Here is a 24,078-nt window from a genome sequence, read left to right as displayed (position 1 = left end):
ATGTCCTTCCTGCACATAAGCGTAGACTACGATGTACTGTTAAATGTAGTGCATTCAGATAGGCATAAAGATATAGTTAATTATTTGAAAACAAAGTAAATCATCACTAATTTGCCTGATTTTTATGTATAATTGTAAAAGTGCCATTATGTAGTTAGGGGTAAGAATGTTTTAGAGCACCAGTAGGGATTTTTTTTTTTTAATATATAAACAACTTTCCTGATGAACTAGAGATAATGATAATGGCATCTTATTGCCATTGGTGGAACAAGAATTATGTAGGATTTGAATACGTCAAACATGTAGCAAATGCACTATTCAAATGTTACACTATTCTGTGAGAGCAATAATACGCATATTTATTTTATTAAAAGCAATTCAATATTCTCTTAAGTTTATGAGAAAAATGGGTATTTTTCTAGGCCCAAAGTTGTACAAGCACTGGAAAGAGAATGAAAACTCACAACATTTATTATGATTGTTTTCTAAATTCACATTTGAATAAGCTAAATTATTCAAGTCACCATATTGACATCTATTGAAACATTTGGCTGAAGTAATTGCCTTCTTTCTTTCTACTTTGTTTTTAGTGCCAATTTTATTTTGGTGATATATTTTTTTTAATTTCACACAGATTTTTGTCAACTCATGGATTTAACAGACAGAGATTATCATAGTGCTTCTTAGAAACCGACATGACAAATATATAGAAAGTGTTATTATCTTAATGGCTTCTCACCATTTGGTGTGATGCTCAAATAAACTTAACATCTCTGTCCTTTATGCTAAATTACTTAACAAAGCATAATTCATGAGTACAGGGTGAAGGAAGTAACTTTTGAAATGCATTACAGAAATGTTGAGTGAGTGACTTTCTTTACATTGTTTATCTTGTATATCATTGAAAAACATATAAGTGCCTTTTCAACTATATGCACTTACAATCTTTATAAAGATTATAAAACTTTAATCTGATGAAAGTTATGAAAAGTGCTGAGTATATTGCTGGAATGAGAGAGAAACAAGCAAAACCATTGCACTTTTGGAGATATCTCATGATTCATCAGTTTTGTCATAGTCCATAAGTGGCCATGTGTATTGAAACCATCAGCTGTTCCCCTCCAGTGGTAAGTATATGATCTTTCCTCTCTCCTACCCACAAAATTCCTACTTATTTAAGTGAATTTCTTAAGGAGTCTCATCAATTTTAATAGTTATAAAATACTCTTTTCAATAATTGTGTTTGTTGCTTTTTTAAAGAGAAATTGGCTTTGTGTATGAAACCAGAATTTCTGCTATTAGTGTTACTGTAATAATCCTCAAAAAATGTAATTTTCCAAGAATAGAATATGTGAACTGGTGTAAAAGAAAGTCCTTTGTTAATTGATCTGTGCTCTACCTGAGCTGTCTGACACTACTTGTGGGGTTTCATCTCTACTACATGGAATGAATCACTTTTGAAAAAATGAGTAAATAATAAAACCCACATCAGGGTATGTGGCTTCTGACGATCATTTTAAATAATAATATTCAATTATTATTACTATATTGTTACTTTGTCTGAGGTTCATATTTTTCCTGCACACTTCAAATATTACTTCTTGTAAATAGACCTTTGACTAGAACCACTTTTTAAATTCATAAATCTTCATATATCTTTTTAAATTCATCAATTCATAAATCTTAGATTAAAACCAAAGCCTGAAATATTTTTTATGTCAAAGAAATATTTCCTTAGCCACAAAAGTGTAATTCAAGCTTGTCTTGAACTCATGATCTTTGTAAATCTGCTTCTTCAGTATATACTACCATTGTGTGCCTTCACAATGACAATTGAAAGTCTGGCATGGAACTGACTAAACAGATTCCTCAAAAGAAGAAGTACAAATAAATAAGAAATATTTTTTAAAGGTATTTAGTATCTTTAGCTGTTATGCTGTGTAAATTGAAACTATTCCGCTCAATCACAATGCCTAACATCAAGAAAACAAATGACAAGGAATTCTGATAAGAATGAGGAGAAAATGCCCTGTACACCATTGCTATGAGGATAAACTCTTGCAAATAATGTGGGAATCAGTGTGGTGGTTTCACAGACTATTTATTTAGATCTACCATATAACCTATGGCGACACTCCAGTGATATATTCAAAGGTTACTTCCAACTACAAAGACGAATGCCAATTCATGATTATTTTCTCCCTTCACAATAGCTAAGCCATGGACCCAGTGACTACTCCTGTTAGCTAATAAACATAAAATGAAATTATGGTGCCCACATATGACCAAATTTTATTTAGCAGAGAAGAAAAACGAAATTGTGAAACTTGCAAGCAAACATACAAGAGAAGGGGAAAGTGTACAGGGTAAGGTAATATACATTCAGAAATAGAAATGTCAAATGGTTTAACTCACATACAGATCTTACAATAGAAACATTAGATTGCGTGTTTAACTTAGACTGTTCATTTTAAAAAGCCAGGAGGAAAGAGGTCAATGTAGAGGGTCCTTGAGACAGAAGGAATCATAGAGAACATGTGACAGAATAGGAAAAATGGAGAATGAGGTTCAGAGACAGGCTTGCGTTTGAATTATGGGACACAGATGGTGTAAGAATGAGTAGTAACTAATACCATTGATGTTTGAGAAAAACAAAGAAACTTACTTTTATATATCATACACGGAAGTCAGTAGGAGTTAGCCTACACAGCCAATACTAATGTTCCTTTCTGAAGACAGAGGTTGTCAAATTAAAAAGTCAAATAAAGATGTCTGATATGTGTTACCTCCATAGAGTAGTTGGTCAGAAACATTCTAGAAACTACCACCCAAAACAATAGAGGCTATTGGATGGCTTTTGATTGCCTCCCAGACTTGACAGGAAGACCCCACTACTGAAGTCATTAAAATCTTGATAAGAAAAAAAATGGGGATATCAGGTTGGTACTAACAAGAAATTTCTCCCCTCCCTTCTAGCTTTTATGATACTGGATGGTGCTACCACATTATTGGGGTGAACATTCTGGAAATATTCTGGATGGCAATTATGATTTGCTTGGCAAGATATGACCATGGGTCATATTGGGAACATATATGTTATGGAAGTAATAAACTTCATTATTTATAGATTTAAGGGATGATTCACAGGAGTAAACACTTGCATAGTACTGCAAATCTAACCAAGTAGTCATGACTGAGGGGCTCAGAGATCACATGGGAAGACCCTCCTATTAATATTTTGCCAAATGTAGACACTATCAAACAGCCTTCTCATCCTTGTCAGAGCTTATTGTTCAGTGAACTATAATTAACACATAAAATATTCAGAAATGATTCAGGTGCAGAGAGTGCCTGTTCGTTGTTCAGCCTTAAATGAAACATTTATATTAAGTTCCATTCCTACATGGTTTAGACTTAAGGAATATGGAAAGAGACAGGGAGGGAGGGGATATTGAAAGAGTTAGATATTGAGGATGAAGGAGTTAAATGATGTCTACCCATGATTGAATTTTGATGACCTCGCAGCAGCAGTAGTTAATGGCAAGAGACCTGCACACTGCCAAGCCACTTTACATTGCAGCAAAAAGAATCGGACCAAGATCACATCCCTAGCTACTGAGCTATAGGCTCTTGATGGCAGTGGAAGATATGGCTTGATTAGTTGATGTTGCCCCAATGAGTGGGCCATATCCATGTGTATATGAGCAGCATGATTTGGACTCAGTGGGTAGTTTAATAAAAAACAACAATAACAAAAACCGTAAGTTAGGAAGACAGATGGCATGAATCTGGAGGAGCTAGGGATACCAATGCTGAGTAAATATAATCAAATTGCATTCATTGTATGCATATTTTAAATCTTTAAAGAAATAGTAAACAATACATTTATCTCTATTCCTTTTCTATTTCATCTGTTATGAAAATTATCTTCATAAAACCTTGATCGTTGTTTCTTAAATGATCCTTCCAATATCTGTATAAATGGTAAGACACATGATAGTGCATATGTTCATAAAACAGAATCAAAATTAGCATGAACTTCTTAAGGCACAGATTAATATGTACTATATCATTATCATATTATTTACTATTATATTAATATATTATTATATATTATAATTATATTAATCATTAGTAGGGTCTTATTCATCTTATGTAATGCAACTGTATCTTAAATGTATATTCTAGATAAGAATGCCATTTATTTAGAAACTGCTTTTATTTTTGGACAAATGAAGACATCTTTTCTGAATAAAGCAACAGAGCCATTGAGCTCAGTACTGAGAATGGAGAGGAGCTTCCTTCAAAACAACAGCCTCATAGAGCGAATTCTAATGTATATTCTAATTGTATATGTTTAAATGTGTATCCGCTCATAGCAAGGATAACTTATAATGACCAATACTACCAAAATCTGGAAGAAATAAGACTATGCTGATACAGTTAAATTGTAATTTCACTGTAGCTATCAGAACTAAACTGGAATAAAATCTTGAAGTATAATTCTGAAATTCAGCCTGTCTGATGAACAAGCATCTTTTCGATCATGACTCATTCTGAAAAGCATACAACCTTACTCTTACCTAGAAAAATTTTTTAGATATCCTGGTACTGTCAGGCATATTAAATACAAAGTGGTTTTATTTGAATGTTAATTTTAATAATTGACAAGGAAAATTAAAGGTACTGAAAAGAATCATCTTTTCTTTAATTTTGATTCATTGCATATGTTAAATTTATTCTAGATATTGTAATCTAAGATTTTAGTCAATTTTCCTTTCATAAAATCTCTAAAGATTTCCAGTGGCCTGGAGACGTAGGCATATCTTCTTTTACTGGTTAGACACACTTTCAGATACATTTCTGACCCCAGAGCTACAGTCTTCACTGTTTCGTGGATCCACTCATTATTATGTGTTTATAATTGTTACTTTAAATCTGCTTCTTCATTCTATAACGATATATGCATCTGAGTTTTTATTATATATTTCATCCCTTAGAATTCCAATTAACTCTTTTCTCCATAACTTTGTAGAATATTTTATATCTAGTATACAATTTATGAGTTAAATATTTAAAATCACACCTCCATCTGCCAATTGATATAAATAGCATTTGCTTACAGTCCAAATGCAAATTTGTGTACATCACATAGAATCTTTGGGAGTCTTACCAAACCTTTGTCTGTGACTCAGAGTATTTCAACTTCTCCATACTAATTCTGACAGGCCAAGTTGTTTTCTTGCAGGAAGGTTAAAATAGTATCCTCCTGCTTTACATAGTGGCACATATATGCAATGACAGCCTTGGAAGAACTCAATCAAGATGATTATGATAATGAAACAAGCTGAGGCGGTACAGGGAGATCTAGGCTAACCTGTATTATATAAAAGACTTTTTCTCAAAATATAGCAAACAAAAATAAAAATTTGTTGTAATTCTCTAACCCTTCACGTAGAGGTCTAGATGTTGAAATTCCTTGTTATGGCCTTTTTTCCTCTAAAAGGTTATATCCTTGATCTTATTCTTGCTAAAGAAGTCTACTATGAGCCTGCTATGTGTTATATTGTTTTGTCAAAAGAGTTGACAAAATCCATCTAAGGATGTAAATGTTTGTATTGAATCACACTTTGGATGTATAATCCTCATTTGGGAGGAATTAAGAGGAGACTCATGCAGCTGACCACATTGGATACTCAAGTACACAGCAGAAAGCAACCCATGGGCGTGCTGAGCTCACGCTGTCTCTAATTTAGTGTAGAACCAGAAAGTGTGAACAGCTCCGTTCACAATTAAAGTGAATCTGAGTAACTCCATTGACCTCATCTGTATAATCTCTAATGAGAGTGCCCAGAATCTTATCAATTTAAATTCTAGATCTTGTAGACAATTTTAGCCACCACATCTCGATAGTAGAGTTCTATGAGTCTCTTCACACTCAATATATTTTCCATTTCCACACTAACTGCTTTTGTTTATTTCATTATTGTAGACCATAAGTAAACATTTGTTGTGAGAAGACAACAAATAGACGGAAAGTATGTAAATGACTACCTGGCTCTGGAGGTGCTTATGTTACCAAAATAGTTAGTTTTGGATTTGTGACATTGAAAACTGTAGAATCAAAACTTAAAAACATGCTTTAACTCAGTTACGATACCCTGCCTTTGACTTAAAAGTTGAGTGGCAATTATGTTTAAATTATCAGATAATAAAACTCCGTTTTACAGATAAAATTCTGCTTTTTTTCCCTCTGTTCTTTTATATTAGAGAAAATTTAAGTAATTCAAGATCAAGACAAAATCAATCTTTGATTCAGAATGCTGTTCTTGGATTGCCCTTCGTCTTTGGTCTTTGAGTTTTTAACAAGTGGTTTCTAAGCCCTGGTTGATGAATGAACATGCCCTAGTATAGCTTGGACTTATAATTATGTGAGGTAAATGAAAATAGCATGACTAAGGACTCTTTCTTTTCTCTTTTATAGCGTGAATCCTGGTGATCAAATATTAAAATGTCTTCAGAAATGAGAGCAGAGTTCCAAGTGACAACAACCAAACATGACAAAACAGGATACTACAAGGCAAAGAAAAACCCTTCATATTACAGCAGAAGACACAACACAATAGGAAGATAGGAGGGAAGAGAAGTGGGTCTGGAGGAGAAGGTAGGTTAGAGGGAGCTGGGAAGCATGAAGCAGAGGAATCCGTGGTCTGGATGTATTGTATGATAGGAAAAAAACTATTTTTAATAAAGAAAATAAACTTAAAAACTCTACAAAACTGAACTCATTACTTTTTTTCTTATTTTATAGTTGTTTCCTTTTTGCATTTACTCATGGTTGTGGGTCCAGCAGATAGTGTGTATGTACATGTATGTGTGAGAGCGAGCAACAGAATTCCTCAGGAGTTAGTACCTTCTTTAGATTTTGTTATTAGTGGTCATTTTGTTGTTCAAAATGAATCTACTATGAGGACTCGGGTTACAAATTAAGCTAAAACAGATGACTCCCAGGTGCTGGGATTACACATTTGCAACACCTAACCAGGCTTGCAGATGGGTAATGGAGATAGCCACTGGTACTTATGTTTACATGGTAAAAGCTTGCTCACTGACCTATCTGCAAGCCACCATATCCTCATCAGACACTAGGATTTTTATATTTTAATTACATATTTATGTATATGTGTGTACATGAATGAGTGAGTGCAGGTTCCCTCAGAAGAGAGCTTTACACTCAGGGGAGTGTGAGGTATGTTATGTAGGTGTGGTGATTGGTGATTTAAACCTGGGTTTTCTGCAGCAGCACTGTGTGAGCTTAAGTTGAACTATTTCTGGAGCTCACATACTAATTTTTTATATTTACACATAGTTTAAACAGTACATATACATTTCTATAATGTGGAGTACCATACCATAAGTTTTTTTTAATTGGATGTGTAATAATAATAAACTATGAATTGATTGGACAGGAGATGTGATTTTTTTCTCAAATTATTATCTTTTTTTTCAACCAGCTTAGAGAAGTCAGCCATGTAGTCTTCTAAAAAACTTTAAATGTGAGAATAACTTTTCACATTATAAATGGGTCAAAATTCACAGTGTCTGAAAACTAATTTAGAATAAAAAAACAGTTTCCACATAAGTGGAATATTATTAAGTGACAGACAGATTTTGTTTGACTGTGTGAATTAGTGTAAAACAATATACAGGAAGATAGGTAAACATTGCCACCTCTTTGGTTCATTCACTCAGACCTATTTTTAAAAAATAATCAAACGTTTTTAAGGATTTCCTAAATGTTGTGGGACTAGTAATACAATACACATTAAATATCTCATTTTTAGAAGGCACACTGAAAGTCACAGAGTTTTGCTTTTACTATTGGGAAAACTAATTGAGATTTTATTTGCAGTTTGGTGTGCACATCTCCCACTTTTGTGTTATTCTGTTTATGTAGCTTTATAGCTTATGCAACTAGGAAATAAAATAGGGGAGATGCTGTGTAATACAATCTTTCAAAAGACTGAATGTAAGGAATAAAATCCCAGTTGTGTTACCATCCTGTTGACACTACAATTTACTTGTTTTGGACACTAAATTATAAATTTTTAAGTCTTGAAGAAAAAAATGCACTGTAAAATCAAAATCTTAACAAAACTATATACTATCCTCTAGAGTATTATTAGACACTGTGCAGATATGCTTTCCTAGGGAATCTGCAGCATTTTAAGTATAATTGCTGCTCTGTAGTCTTATAAAAATAAAGTTGATGTCTTCATTGGGAATATTTCAGAGACTTTTATATACAATTACAAAATTACCACCCCTCAATTGAACGTACCAACTAAAAGCTATAATTTTTATCATGAAAATATTTTTGGGTTTTATGGTTCTGTTATTTGATCTAATAAGTCTTGTCTACTGTGTGAGAAAAATCAATAAATCACAACAATGAAATTGGTCATATATTCTGTTTTTTTTTTTTAAAAAAAAAAACCTTTCCCTTGGACGTATCGTCTATTTATAAAAGACACAGTTTTACAGAAAATGAAAAAATCAACAACTATGTCAAGAGAGGGTAAACGGAGAAAAGAAAACTAAATGAATATTTTCATATTGACTCCTTCTACTTCTGTTATTTTAATTATTTTGGTTTTTTATTTAAGCTATTTAACTATTTTGTCACCATAATTTATATTTTATGCACATTACAATTTCCTTGTTGTGACAGGGAATGTAGCAGATGAGCTGATTGGTCCCAGCAACAGGAGCGGAGGGCATTTCATGAATCTGTTGCCTGCCTGTGGAACCGTTTCCCCTAATGCAGTCACTGCCTTGTCTGGCCTCAGTGGGAGAGGATGCTTCTAGTCCTGCAGTGACTGGGGGGGGTATGCTGGGGGAGTGGGTAGGGGGTGCTGGTGGGGTGACACCTAGAGGAGGGCTCCTGCTTCTCCATGGAGAGGAGGATGGAAGAAGGTAGGTAGGTTCTACATTAGAGGGGATGGAAAGAGACAGGGGGCTGATATTGGGATGTAAAGTGAATAAAAAATATATATTAAAAACAATCCCTTATTGCTTTTTAAAAGTTTGAATGTTTTTGAAAACCCTTCTTTTGAGCCCTAAATCTCCATCACTCTTCCCACTCATATCATCTTCTAACTCTTCCATTCCCACTCACTGTTTGTTCTATAATTATCCTTACACACATTTATAGAGCACGCACATACATACACACGCACACACACATGACTATTATGTGTATTACTATATATAGTCACCCTATTGAGCACATTTACCACTATTCTATGTACAAAGCCTATTTTATTTTATTTTATTTTATTTTATTTTATTTTATTTTATTTTATTTTATTTTCATACCAAATGCTATCCCCCTCTCAATCCCCCCTCACAGTGACCTTCCACTAACTTCCTTTTCCTCTGAAAGAGTAGGGTCCCACTTGAGTATCTCCTTACTCAGTTGCATCAAGTCTATGTCAGAATATGCACATACCCTCCCGCTAGACAAGGCAGCCCTGTTGGGGAATGGATTCCACAGTCTGCTCCAGTTGTTGGGGTATCCACATGGAGACTGAGCTGCATGTGTGCCCCGGGCTCATTCCAGCCCGTGTATGTTCTCTGGTTGGCGTCTCAGGCTCTGATAGCTCCCAGAGGTCCAGGTGAGTTGACTCTGTCGGTCATGGTGAGGTATGGAGCAAAACACTAAATGATATGCTAATATTGAAGGGAAAACTCATGGACCAAGAGCACTAATCAAAGGCCTTCAGGTGACATGGATGGTGAGAGTGGGAGGAAATACTCCCAAGGATAGATCTGCTAAAGTTGTTATACAATAACAAGGGTTCCACCGTGAGACATATATATTCAGCAATTTTACATAGACTAGACAGGAGTGTGTGTGTGTGTTTATGATAAAATAAGAACATGCAAAGAGGTGGCTTTTGTTATTATGTAAGAATATAATCATTTCACTGGTAACAATAAACATGAAAGTTAAACTATTTTTTGCTTTTTTTTTATTGGATATTTTATTTACATTTCATATGTTGTCCCCTTACCCCATCCCCCACCCACCCAGGAACCCCCCATCCCCTTACCCCTCCTCCTTCTTCTCCGTGGATGGCCCTAAAGTTAAACTATTTTAAGATCTAGTTTTTCATCCATCACATTATTAAAAATATTTCAAATATCTGCTAATTAATTTATGAAGGTACATCTATTTATTTCGCTTAATTCAGGAAGTCTATATTTGCTTGCTAATATACCCTACTTATCAAATTTGAGCTACAGATATTTAAAATGTGACATGGATTTGAAAAAAAAAAGAACTATTTATAACGTATGATATTTAGTGAGAGAAGACAGCACATATTAAAATAGATGCACCTCATATTCTGGCTTGGGTTTTGTTTACACAAGCTAGAATTATCTGAAATACAACTCAGCTGAGAAAATGACTCCATCTGATTGCCTGGATGCAAGTTTATGGGGAATTTTCTTAATTAATGGTATACACGCTGTAGAGTATCTCATGGGTACATTATAATTTCAAGGCAGCTTGTACTGGTTGGGATAAGGGAGTTGCCACTGAAAGCAGTTCAGTAAGCACTGTTCCTCCTCCATTGCTCTGCTTCAGTTCCTGCTTCCAGATTTCCTTATCTTAAGTTCCTTCTCTGACTGTCATCAAGGAGGATAGGAAACTGTAAGATGTAGTAAACACTTCCCTGCTCAAATTCCTTTGTTCATGATGTTTATCATACCAACAGAAACGTAATATTGTATTCACCGGGACTATTATGATAAGCGCAAGTTTACATGCTAATGCTGAACTGTAGATAAATGTTTGAATGGGTGATATTTTTATGCAGTGGATTTCTCCAAGTAGGTAGTAGTATGATCTCTGAGATACACCAAAGCTTCAGAATAATGCTAGAAGTTGCTATCAAGTTATGTTAAAATGGGATGAAGCTAGCTAATATTTATATACTATAATTAGTATATTGTTATATAAATGTTTTTTAAAAATGTTTTACAAAGTTACAGTATTTATCATCTGTAAAGGTAGAATACTGTCAGAGAAGCATGGTTCAAGTAAGAAATGTCCCCAAAGGTCTCAGACATTTGAATACTTAGTCCCCAGTTGATAGTGCTGTGTGGAGAGACTTAGCATGTGTGTCTTGTTCAAGAGATGTGTTACTGGCAGTGGGCTTTGATTATTAAAAGCCTTACCCTGTTCAATGCTTTTCACTTAAAATGCAAGCTCTTAACTTTCTTTTCTTGCCACCCCATCGTGCCTGCTACCTTTTTGAAAAGCCCCAGTACTGTCATAAAACACTCTTATCCTTCTTAAGTGTAAGTCCAAATAAGCCTGCCCTTACATAAATTTCCTTCATCATGTGTTTCATGATAGCAACAGAAAAGTAACTAATACATTTGATAGAAGTTTGTCTTTTTCCTTTATACAGTTTACTTTAAATTCTTCATGTTATTTTGGTATATTTGTTTTTGCTATTTTTTAAAAGTTAACAATAAAGGTTAACAGTAATCATGCCTGGTACTGGAAATCTATACAACAAGATATACCTAGTGAAGCCATGAATCATAAAATACATGAATAACTACTATTAAATTAAACCAGACAATGCCTAGCTACAATCTAAATATTTGTCCTTAAGCACAGGTAAGTGTAGTCCTCACCCCTCATCAAGTAATCTTTTCTATGCAACAGAAGGAAACATTGTAGAAGACCATGACCAATTAAAATAAATATTTGGGGAGACCAGTTCCAACGAATACAGCCAAAACCCAACGCTTGCACTCAAGGCTCAGGAAACATGGAAGAAGTATGAAGGCTATAGGGTCAGGAATTGTCTGCTGTGAGAATGTATTACCTAATAATTTCAGGAGTTATATTCACAAAGCCTCATCACATGAATGTCTAAGCATTAGCTGGGAATGTCAACAACTAGAATCATGCCAACGTGGACAGGGGATAAATCCAGAACCCCTGACCCTACATACAAAACTACAGACATGTAAACAACTCTCAGAATAAAAGAAATAGTTATCCTCAGGAAAGAACACACTAACTGTGTTCTAATATCAAATGGTAAGCCCTGAAAATAATATGAATAACATTGTACTGACTGAGTAAATTATATTTTTTGAATATATGTTTAAATACATATACGAGGATGCCAATAATTAGTGAGAAGGGAACCATAAATTTGAAAGAGATCAAGGAGAATTATATGGGAGGGTTTGGAGGGAGTTATGGAAAGAAAGAATGTATGCAAATATAGTAGAGTATCAAAAATATTTAAAAAATGAAAACAGTAACTAAAAATGATTAATAAAAGAAAAATTTAATAAATTTTCAATAAAAGACTGTTTGGCACCTCCTCATCCTTCTGCTCATTCATGTTTATGTTTGAATAAATCTAAACAAATGATGGAAATGGAGCATCTGGTACTTGAGGTAGCGTGTATCTTCCAGCTGTGCTTGATCCTCAAAACACAATATGTTTCTCAATAGTAATAGCTTAATAATTACAATCCTGTTTAGTTAAAACAGCTAAAACTGCATGTTGATTTAATACAACTAAAGCAAATAGGATCTTATCATCCCTTATGTAGACTAAGAACATTTTGTACTTGGAGAGTTATGCTTGCAGTAAAAGAAAAACATCGCTTTTGAAGTGATAATATGTTTTTGATATTTTCATGCTGTTTGAGAAAAAGGATGCATTGTGTAATGGCAGAATAAAAAAACACTATGTTCTTTATCCAGAGAAATTGCATTTATTTAAAGTTTAAGTGTATATTCATAGAAAAAGTCTTTTCTCCACAATTGTTGAGGCCTCCTTTTTATCTCAATAAGGATTTTAAATTAAATTATTGTATTTTCAGTGGAAAAGGCAATAAAGCACAGTTTAAGTTGATGTGTATACTTTTGAACTATATTAGTTAATATCATGCACTATAACCTAGCAGCTTCAACTGGAGTTCTCTTTAGGTGAAAATTCCCAGGCCAACCTACACAAAATAAGTCTCTTCCCATATTGCTGAGTATGAACATATTAGTAAATAAATCTCTAAGTGACTACGTACTAACATTTGTGGATTAGGGTCCTATAATATCTGTCTGAAATGGCAGCATATCATTTATTCAGACAGAATCTAACTATGGTCCCAGCTTGTCTGAAACTCTCTATACAAACAAATCTGGCCATGGACTCAGAGAATTCTACCTACCTCTTCCACCACGTGCCTGAATAAAAAGTATAAGCATAGAAAAGCTTTTTCTAAATTGATGGTCAGATGAGCCCTAAGATATTCCAAAACATTCCTTATTGTTCTCTTTGTTTGAAGGTATACATCCTTTTGCTGAAGGTATAATCTACATTGGAAACAAGATGTGTGTGAATCAAACTGGAACATTCCTAGGACCCTTCTTTCTTAGGACAAGATATCACAGTATCTGCTAGAGCTATGCAAGTTGCCAAGGGAGAACAGTCGTTTCTAACTGTGATGTTTAGAAACTAGAAAATATACACAAATCACGAAGATATTCTAAAATGTACTGTAGAAGTGGTTATATCCTGGCAGTAACCAACAGTATTGACTTGAACTTTAGACCTACAAAATTGCAGGGAATTCATGATTGGTACTTTAGGCAACTTCTTATGGCAAGTTATTCCATGCAATCTAAAGAAAAATATATTCCTGCCTCTTTCCTAATTGATTTATTATTTCTCAATGCATTCTAAAAGCTTATTCTTGCAGATCCCTGTAGCTTTGCTCCTCATTGATGAAACGTTATTTTTTTCTCAGCAAATGGAGATCATTTCAGAAAAGTCCAGTCATTCGAAGTGTGAAGAAGAAAGGTTTCTGGGGTCATGTATCCCCAACTAATAATAAATGTATGCCCAAAGCCCTAAACCCAAGGTTTAAGGCAGAAACGTGGGCTGAATGATGATAAGAAACCAGAGGGCCAGGACATCTGCTGTAAGACAGTCTTGTCTTATAACAGAAATAAGGACGTAAAAGTTGAGGATCAAAGTGGAAAGTGAAGAGAGGAGAGAATGAATCTGGGAAGAGTTGGGGTAAATACGATCGAAATACATTGTGTGAAATTTTAAAGGACTTAAAATTATCAAAATATGTTGGTTATATAAAATTATATTACATATTTTAAAAAGTCTCTGAGTTTGACTAATTATTCTTGGAGAAAAGCAAAATTCCATTAGATCAATTCCCATAAACATGTGGGTATAAAACTAAAACAATAAATAAAAATCATTAATTCATCATTCTGAAAAGAATTATTATGCACTATCCTACACAGACTTAGCAAATCTTCTAAAAAAAAAAAACCACCTATGTTGTTCGCAATTGCATGTCAGTATCCTCTGTAGTCTTTCACAAACTCGCTTGTACAAGGGGCACGGGATCAACTTCCATCTGTCAGAGACACTTCTGATATACATTAAACACTAGGCTTCATATTAGTTAATTCTTGTTACAAAAAATTTGCCGGGCTGTGTCCTGTGTGACTTCCTTTCTGGTCATATGTGTCTGAAGCCAGGCCTGGACTCACGAGGTGATTTTTATCCCATATCCTACAACCTTTAAGCCAATATTTGATAAGTTTTTATGCTAATGAGCTGTATTCAAATGAGCAATTGCCTTTGATTGCTTGGTGATTCCTACCACGTGGAGACAGACCCTCCATAGCAGATACCAGATATCCCCCATATCAGATATTTACATTAGAATTCATAGCAGTAGCAAAATTACAGTTATGAAGTAGCAACAAAATAATTTTATGATTAGGGGTATTCACAACATGACAAACTGTACCAAAGGGTCGCATCATTAAAAAGATTGTGAACCACTGCCTTAGTGATCATTCTAATGTGTACCTTATGATCTTCTGCCACTCGTGCTTATAATCCAGTGGAAATCAGTTTAGGCATACTGAACAAAGCACAAATTCAGAAATGTGACAGAGGAGCCAATGAATGGACAATGAAGGCCTGTTGGCTTCGGGAAATCAGTCCTTCCTTAGGGACTCAGGGTGAACAAATGTATGATATTCCCTGAACATATCTATTGCTAGATGAAGCAACAGCTTCCTGTGAGGACCACCTGTACAACACACACACTGTCTTCTGTATCCTGGCTCTTCCCAGTTTATCACCCTTAGACATCACTTAAGATCGCTTCACAGACAAAAGTATCTTCCTATGTGTATGAATAAATCTGTCGTTACCAACAACTCCACAAAATCTGGCAAATTTCATTTGAAAAGAAGATGAAACAGTAAGAACAAAGCAGCTACCTCCATATCTGTACACACCAGAAATCAGGTGCACATGGGTGTGCTTATTTTTATTTTATTAAGGTCAAATATCTAGAAGTACAGCTTTTTTCAATTTTTTTATTCATTCTTTTTGAATTTCACATCATGCACACTAAACCCACTTGTCTCCCTCTTCCTTCATTCCTGCCCTCCATAAATGCAGCCTGCACAACATCAGAGAAAAAAAAAATCTTGTGAAAGCTGTAATGTGTCACAGTGTATCCCATAAGTTTTGTTTCGTCCACACTTCTTTGCTTGCAAATGTTTATTGCAATGATGCCATTGGTCTGGTTTGAGGCCTCTGGCTTCTGCTACTCTATCAGTACTGGGTCCTCACTGGGACTCCTCAGATATCCTGTTCTTTCCCTGTGCCTCCGAGAACCTTTCGTTTTGGATCTGTAGGATCAGACGCTTCATTCATTCCAGCCATTCATTGATAGGTTAGATGATGAGTGGGCCGATTGAAAGCAGTAAATCTGGGCCTGAGAGGAATCAGAGAAAATCAGCTCTCCAGCTCTCTCACCCTCGGGCCTGTCTCACCAGCAAACCCCCTGTACCAGAACCACCTCTATCCTGATGCCCGAGCAAGGTGCAATCCTTGCTTTCCTCAGTGCTGCATCCAGTGAAGAGCATCGCCACTTCTCCCACTCATAATCCTGGGGAGCAGTCTTCCCGGGTGCCACAGATGGTGAAGGGCAAGGGAAGAAAAGTGGATGTCTCTCCTTCATTTGTGCCATGCTCAGCAAACAAGAGGCAGGGCCAAGTCTACTCTGCGGTCCAGGAAAGATGCAGGACCTGCTCCTGAGAGCTGCAACATGTGGTGGGCAGGACAAGATCTCCTGCTCTTATGACTGCATCCGAGCCAACTCAACTACTTGCCTCCTTTTGTGTAGAGGACAAAATGAAAAGGAGCGAGTTTCTTCCTGCCAGCGCTACCACACAGCAGACAGGAAACAGGGCTGGCTCTCACACACTCACCTCTTTAAGTCCAGTTCACCCATAACCCTCACATCTAGGAACAGCTCCATTTTTGCTTAGCAGGTGAGGTGCGGAGCCTGCAATCAGTGAAGAACAAAAGATCTCTCCTGCTCTTGTGACGCCAGGGCCAGGTCTCCTGCCTGATGCAGGTGGTGAGGGGTGAGGCTAGTATCTCTCTTCCTTGTCCATGCCACCACAGGGAGTTGAGTGGTAGAGGTAGCTCCCCAGTGCTGTTTGGGCTAACTAATCCACAATTCCACCAGTGTGCTCTCCCAAGCTCTACTGTCACTGACTAACTGGCAGGATCAGTTTTTGGGCTCTCATTCTATAGGGCAAGTACTTGAATGATGTCTAGGTGCGTGGTAGGGTCTCTTCTGTACAGCCCTCGGAAGTCAATATGTCCTCAGTGGCTAGGGAGTCTACCTGGACTTTGGTGATAATAGACCCCTGCTTCTGCATAGCCACAGACCCATATGTGGTCCCCATTGTCAGCACAGACAAGGACTCCACTATTTTCCCAGGTGGCATTAGCAGGTACTCAAAGTAGGCTTTTCTTCACTACCCAAGAGCCTCTAGTTTTGTATCTTTTTGTTGTTCCCACATCCTTCTCTTTCTCTTTCTCTTTCATTTATCCACCACTTCCTTCCACCTCTTAGTGGTGCCGGGGGTCTCTGAGTGTCTGGGTTCTCTCAGGAGGACTAATCCCAGGAATGCTATGCCTAGCTCGTGCATTATGGTGCCACCAGTGTTGTGGCTTCCCAAGCATGGTCGGATCCACCCCCCACAAGTCTGAGGGTCACCAGAGTGGTGTTCATCTCAGGCTAGCTCCCTGCCTATGCCTCTTGGCACCAGTAGGGTTTTTGTTTCAAGCTCACTCCTCTACTAGCCCACTCAAGTGGCCATCTGTCTTGGGCTTACTGCTGCCTAAAGCCTGTGGTTCCAGGCAGGCTTGCTTCCTGTCCTGTAGCGAGCCTATCCTGACCTACCTGGACTGGAATGGTGGTCGTCTCAGGCTAGGTCCCTGTCCAAGCCCTCTTGTCACTGCCTCACATATTCAGCGAATGTTAGGCTACTGATCATTCAGATGTTCCTGGGTCAAAACACTGAGCATAATCATAGCCTCTCCTCTCTTCCACCTATTGAAACACATGTGACACAGCAGCCACACCCGCAACACCCCAAGGGCCAGGAGAAGCTAGTACAGTTCTTGCTACTACAAAGAAATTCAATTCTATTTCAATAGTGAATTTAATCAGATATAGGTAGAGTCTGTCTTAAAACTACAATAGTCACCTTCTTATTTTACCTTTGCATATTAACATGTAGAGGGATAGAGGAACTACATATCTGGTACAAGGGGATTCATTTTTCCCAGGGCAGAGGAAAACATTAGTGTTTATTCCAAGTAGCCTCTCTCATCCTAGGTCTATTGTTGCACATGTCTCTTTGGATGATATTCGGTATGTGTATATGTCTCTACTCATTAGCATTAAGATTTCTGTTTAAACCTTTCATGAGATGCAATGGTTTTTTGATCTCTGCTTGGCCTCAACTACAAGAAATTGAAGGGCAGAGAAATTTGGCTTTAACTTTGTGATTGTTTGTGGGATGTGATGATTATTATTCTCCTACACCGTGGAGTGGTAGTGTGTCATGAAATGAATTTTTTTACAATGTGTCATGAAAGGAACTTTTTAAAATAGCGTACAATTAGCAAGATTACTGAGTCACTTTACTATTGGTTCATTGCATGTATTATATATTCCTGATTCATTCACAAAGAATATATTTAGTATAAACGAGATAAGGACCATGTTTTCAGAAATCATAATTTCAAACTTTATGTTTCTCTTTTCTATCTTGTTCCTCGGTGACTTCTTTGTCAAAACTGCACTGTGTTAACAATTCAGAAACAAAATAAAACAAGGGAAAACAAACCAAAAACCTCCACAAAATAAAATCTTTCTCATTATTTAAAGCATAAATTTGTGGATTAGAGGTCTTCACTACTGCATTTGAACACAGAAACCAAATCTCTTAAAGACGTAAAACATTTTCTCTCTACAGAACTAACCATGCCTTCAGGCGTTTCTATAATAAAACTGAGAGCAATCAGCCTGGAATGGAGATTGCGCCTGGAGAACACATAATCAGTATAATCAAATTATTATCCTGTCAAGAAAGAAATGTGTCCTTACAAAACCCAGCATCTAGGAATACCCAGCAGGCTTCTAGTGACTGTTCAACTTAAAGTTAGTATTGAATGACAGTTTCTCAGATTTGTACATAGGAAGGGAACAACTCAAAGATGGGATTTGAAAACAGAAAACATTCCTTATTGAGTGGTGAGAAAGAAAGAGACAATCTTTGGTATAACAAGTGCAGGACTGATAAGGAGAAAAAGGAACTCAACTTCAGGCTGGATTTCACTGGAAGGAACTAGCACACTGTTTTCCAGCAGTCTTGTCTACCATGTGTGGACATTGATTCATTTCTACCCTTTGCACCTTTAAAACAATCTGGATTTTTGTCAATATGTTACTACTCAAAAGTCATAAGTATTGACTTACTATTCTTTAGTTTTATGATCCTTATTATTAAATTAGAACTTTGAAAATAATACAAACATTACACACAAAAGCCAAACCCAATAGTAAGTCATATATTTATGAATTTATTTATATTAGCACTAATAAGTTCTTTAGTATTGTCTCAGCCCCCACTGACAATATTTTGAAAATAAATGTTGACATTTAATGATTATAAATCGAGCTTGAGACACGACTTGGTGTCTAAGAGCAATTGCTGCTCTTGCAGAAGAAATTAGTTGGTTCCCAGCAACCAATTGGTGAACCTCAACCCCAATACCACAACCCCAGTTTCAGAGGGAGAATTCTTCCTGGCCTCGTCAGGTACCAGGCATGTACATGATGTGTGTGTGTGTGTGTGTGTGTGTGTGTGTGTGTGTGTATGTGTGTAGGAGCAATGTTCATACACAGAATAGATAATCATTTAAAAATAATTATAAAAGATGTGAACACTGATATCATGAGAAAAACATTGTTTAACTTCCTGTTTTTAAAATAAAAGTTTTTAAAATAAAAGCTGAATTTAGTTGAGAGAAATACAAGATTTTTCACTTTCATAATCTCACATACCTCAACCATCGTCCCTTTCCATGTTCCTTTTTAACATAACATCTGTAATTTTAGTTTTACAGCACTGTCATTATGCTTAGCTTATGTTAGCCTGTCATTATGCTGGCAGATAAGTACTTAATTAGTATGACTTCTAATCGTTACAACCATGCTTTGACACAAAAACAATATTACACCTATGAGATGCATATTAAAATCCAAATATTTGTGACTAGTATATCTGTTATTCTACCTCAGGATCATGGTTTTATGAAATCAGCATCATTAAATTTTTTCTCTATTCACTATAGCAATGAGTTGGAACTGCTAAAATTGTCAATCTGTGGAAAATTAAATGTATGGACACACACACACACACATGAATAATATATAGTATTTAACAGCTATAAAACAGAATTTAAAAATTGTCAGAAGACTGGGTTGTCTAAGAATGTGTTCTATTAAGTAAGGTCATACAATCTCAGAAAAAAATGCTTGTTCTCTCCAATATGTAGAACCTAGTCATAAATATATGTATGTTTGTAGCAAAAGAACATATGGATACATAAAAAATATGAATAAAGGTAGAGGAGAAAGACTATACCTGAAGAAATGAGGAAGGACTGACAAAGGTAATGGACATGAGCTGTGGTACAAAATACAAAGCTAATTCAATTTCTAAATCTAATTCTGTCATTTTGGTATGTGTGTGTGTTTTGTTGTAGATTCATAAAACTATTGAATATCAAAAGTATAAAAGTTAATGTATAATTTCAAATACCTATTCTAAGTGTATAAAATTTCATTGGGTTGTATACATATTGGGTTTTGCTTTTTTGTCTGATGCTAGCATTATTTGCAAAGTTTTATTTTAATAATAAAGATCATAAATCTAATGTAAGTCTCTAGCTAAAGAAAGAATTACTAGGAGTAAGTCTGGTTAATTTTTATGAATTTATTATATTAGCACTTATTTACATAAACATTTTTATTATGTCATTCATATTCTTATCTATGTAGACAACATAGAACAATGAGAATAAAAACACACACATTGTTTTAAACGAGTGATCATCATATTTTCATAGACAGTAAATACTTGGTGATCTATCTTACTACTATTGAAACCTTTTAGCAATCACTGTACAAAACTGTGTACAAATGTATAGAGAGATATTTGCAGTCAAGATGCTATCTTATAAACTTGAGTCAATAGTTAGGGCCTCACCAAGTCTATAAAACTATTGGCAAATACAATAAATATGCTATAGTCTTTGTAGAAATGCAATCTTTTACAGGACATATTCTTTTAGGAGAATTAAGAATTCCTCTGTGGCACCTAGGAAAGAATACCTTGGTATGACTGTACATTTTTTCCACTTTTCTTAACTCTAGCTGTTTGTGCTGCTAGTGATGACTCATACCAAAAATTCTGTCCATGGCCCTTTTTGTGAAAGGGAAGTTGATGGTACAGAACTCTGTAGAAATCCATAAGAAATTTATAATTCTATTCTCTCTGAAATATAAAACTATATTTTAAGTTATGGATTCAATTTTGATAATGGCTGCTTCTATAAATATATTCTATACATAATTACCAAATTTAGATGATAGAGGAACATTTTAGTTAGATCTGACATAAAAACTGATCTGACAAAACAGAAAAACATTGATTGGAGAAAGTAAGTGTGGGTTAGGGCAGAGACTGAAAACCAATGGTCACACTGAAATGGAGTCATTAATGGCTTACACATCACTTCATAGCTCACCAAACTTCAAAGTCAAAGTTTGAAACTTTTCTATTCTAAACTTGAATAGGGTGCTTTGTCATGTTTGTGTTTAATAGTATATTTTATACATTCACTTTGGACCAAAATAAATATATACTGTATATAAAGGGGAAGGAAACTATTATGTAACATACTTGTTGTCTATCACATTTTGGGTATTTATTTAATGTTTCAATCAATATCCACTAGGCCTTCTCTATTGTGATTTATTTATGGGAGGGACACTTGAATTTATTATAACTATTATATATATCCAATTAAATGAAATCTAATATCATAAATATTATTCTTGTAATTTTAGCATTACTAGGGGTAGAGTAAGGCTAGTGATAGGCACATCTACTCACATGTATGAGCTCTGAGAGTTTATCTTTGGTCAGGTGATCATGACCTTTACTTGCATAAGAATATCAAGAAGGATTTTTAAAAAAAATACACATCTTGAACTTTTTCATTTTAAATAGATTTAAAGATTATGGTTATTTTATGGATTTAAAACAGCATTTATAACTCATTCCATTCAACTATAATCTTTTTACTCTTAGGTATCAATTTTATTTATTTGAATTCTCATTATATTTCACTGATTCACAAAGGACAAATACTTAACACATAACTATGGAAAGGTCAATAAAGGGCTTCATATTTTCACATATGAGTGTTTAATGAACTCTTTAATGAGGTACAAGTTAATTTTAAAAAAGATCTAGAAAAGAAGTGAAATGCTTAATTTATTTTCAACTTTGCCCTTTATATAACTGAGGAATCTAAATTTTCCATGAAATGTTGATTTTCCTCCACAGATACTTTTTTTTATTTATAGAAACATATATAAAATAGGATGTTTTCTTTGTAAAATACAACTAACTTCCAATGCAATTCTACTTTTTTCAAAATTATAAATAAAGTAAATTCTTTCATTTCAGTTAATATGCTTTTTGTAATTAGACATCATACTCTTATATTTTTAAATATCTTCAATCAGTTATTTTTATAAAACTAATCCATTAAGTCAAAAATTTCCATGAATACTTTAATCAAAGCTATTTTTGAAAAGAATAAAAATTTCCATTTTCTTTTCTTACATATACGCCTTATACTTTAACAATGCTATGGAGACAAAGTGTAGAGCAGAGACTGAAAGAGGTGCTGTCCGAAGACTGTCTCACTGGGTATTCATCCTCTCTGCATTCTGCAGTCACCAAAGGCAGACACTGATGTGGATGCCGGGAAGTGCATGCTAACAGAAGCTTGATATAGTTGTTGCCTGAGATGAGCTGCCAGAACCTGACATATACAAAGACAGATGCTCACAACTAACCATTGAAGTGATCATGGGGTTCCCAGTGGAGGAGTTAGAGAGAAGACTGAAGGAGCTGAAGTGGTTTGAGGCCTCATGAGGAGAGCAACAGTACCAACCAACCAGAGCTCCCAGGGTCTAAACTACCAGCCTCGTTTCACACAGGGAGGCACACATGGCTCCAGATGAATATATAGGGGAGGATGGCCTTGTTGGGCATAGGTGGGAGAGGAGGTCCTTGGTCTTGTGATGGCTGGATGCCCCATTGTGGGGGAATTCGTGGGTTGGGAGGTGGGAGTGGGCAGGTGGGTGGGGACACTCCCTCATAGAAGCAGGATGAAAGGGGATGGGATGGGGGTTTCTGGAGGGCAATGGGGAAAGGAGAAAACATCTGAAATGTAAATAAATAAAATATCCAATAAAAATTATCAAAAGCTATCTCTCATGCTAAGTTTATTTTCCTTCCATAAACAAAGCAACACAGGAATTGTAGTTGTTATAATTATTCCTTTCCATCATGATTATCTAACTGTTATAGGGGCTGCTCTTCCTTGTAGATTGGCTGTAACCATTGAGTTCTTCATGTGTATACTTGTTTTAATGGAAAAATATTACCTTGTTCTATTATATATAAAAGTCTGCTAAACATCTTGGCTCTAGTTTTCCCATTTACAGGTTCTATGTGGAAGATTTTTGAGCCTTTGATCTGGGCAAGCAAAGGAGAGAACGTAAGACTCACCTTTGAACAAGGACAGGAATCAGAATTCCCATCACTTCCAAAAAGCTTTGATTAGAAAATAAACTAAAATTGTGCTGTTTGTCAAGTGTACCTTCTAGTATTCCTCCAACTCAGATTTAAATTACAGCCTTGAAACAGAACACTGTCATCATGTTCTGATCTTAAATCGTTGGTGATATTATCATCTCTTGCAGTCATTTAGAATGTTGAAAAGGTAGATGACTTTCTGACTGACACTGAAGACCAGAAGACTCAATCACAGACTCAACTAGGTGCAAAGGCTCTTTGTGTTGCCTTCATGAGGGTCTCTAGATAATGAGTGTTTCTCAATAACTATCTACAGTTGCTTAACCAGAGAATAAAATTATGGAGTCCATGGCTTTTGTTTATAGAAGCAAACTATTATGAAGCCCAATAAGAGAAAAGAAAACCTTTGAAATTTCAAAAAGAAGTCTTACAATGTGTCAATATAACAAAGTTGATTGTTAAAAAAAATCTTAAAATAAAAACAAGTATCTTAGGAGCTAGTGAGATGGCTCAGGAGTTACAAGCACTGGCTACTCTTTCAGAAGACCTTGGTCGAATTCCAAAAGCCCAGATGGTATCTCAAATCCATCTGTAACTGCTGTACCGGGGAAACAAACACCCTTCTCTGAATAAATACACATCATGCAAAATATCAATGCACATTTTTAAAGGGTGCCATATCTATCTATCTATCTATCTATCTATCTATCTATCTATCTATCTAT

The 24,078-nt window shown here is 35.4% G+C and overlaps 1 protein-coding gene and 1 non-coding gene across 2 annotated transcripts in view; both read right to left on the bottom strand.

Moving 5' to 3' along the window:
* Positions 1-24,078, bottom strand: part of Cdh18 (cadherin 18) — a 393,131-nt gene that overhangs the window by 270,224 nt on the left and 98,829 nt on the right. The gene's annotated exons all lie outside the window — the stretch shown is intronic.
* LOC114621442 lies at positions 17,421-17,550 on the bottom strand. Its single transcript, XR_003711424.1, has one exon. It is a non-coding gene; the product is annotated as a small nucleolar RNA SNORA17 (small nucleolar RNA).

Source organism: Grammomys surdaster, unplaced genomic scaffold (genome assembly GCF_004785775.1).
Source record: "Grammomys surdaster isolate TR1022 unplaced genomic scaffold, NIH_TR_1.0 174, whole genome shotgun sequence".
NCBI lineage: Eukaryota > Metazoa > Chordata > Mammalia > Rodentia > Muridae > Grammomys > Grammomys surdaster.
Note: the sequence above shows the minus strand (reverse complement) of the source record. Positions and strands in the feature narration are given on the sequence as shown.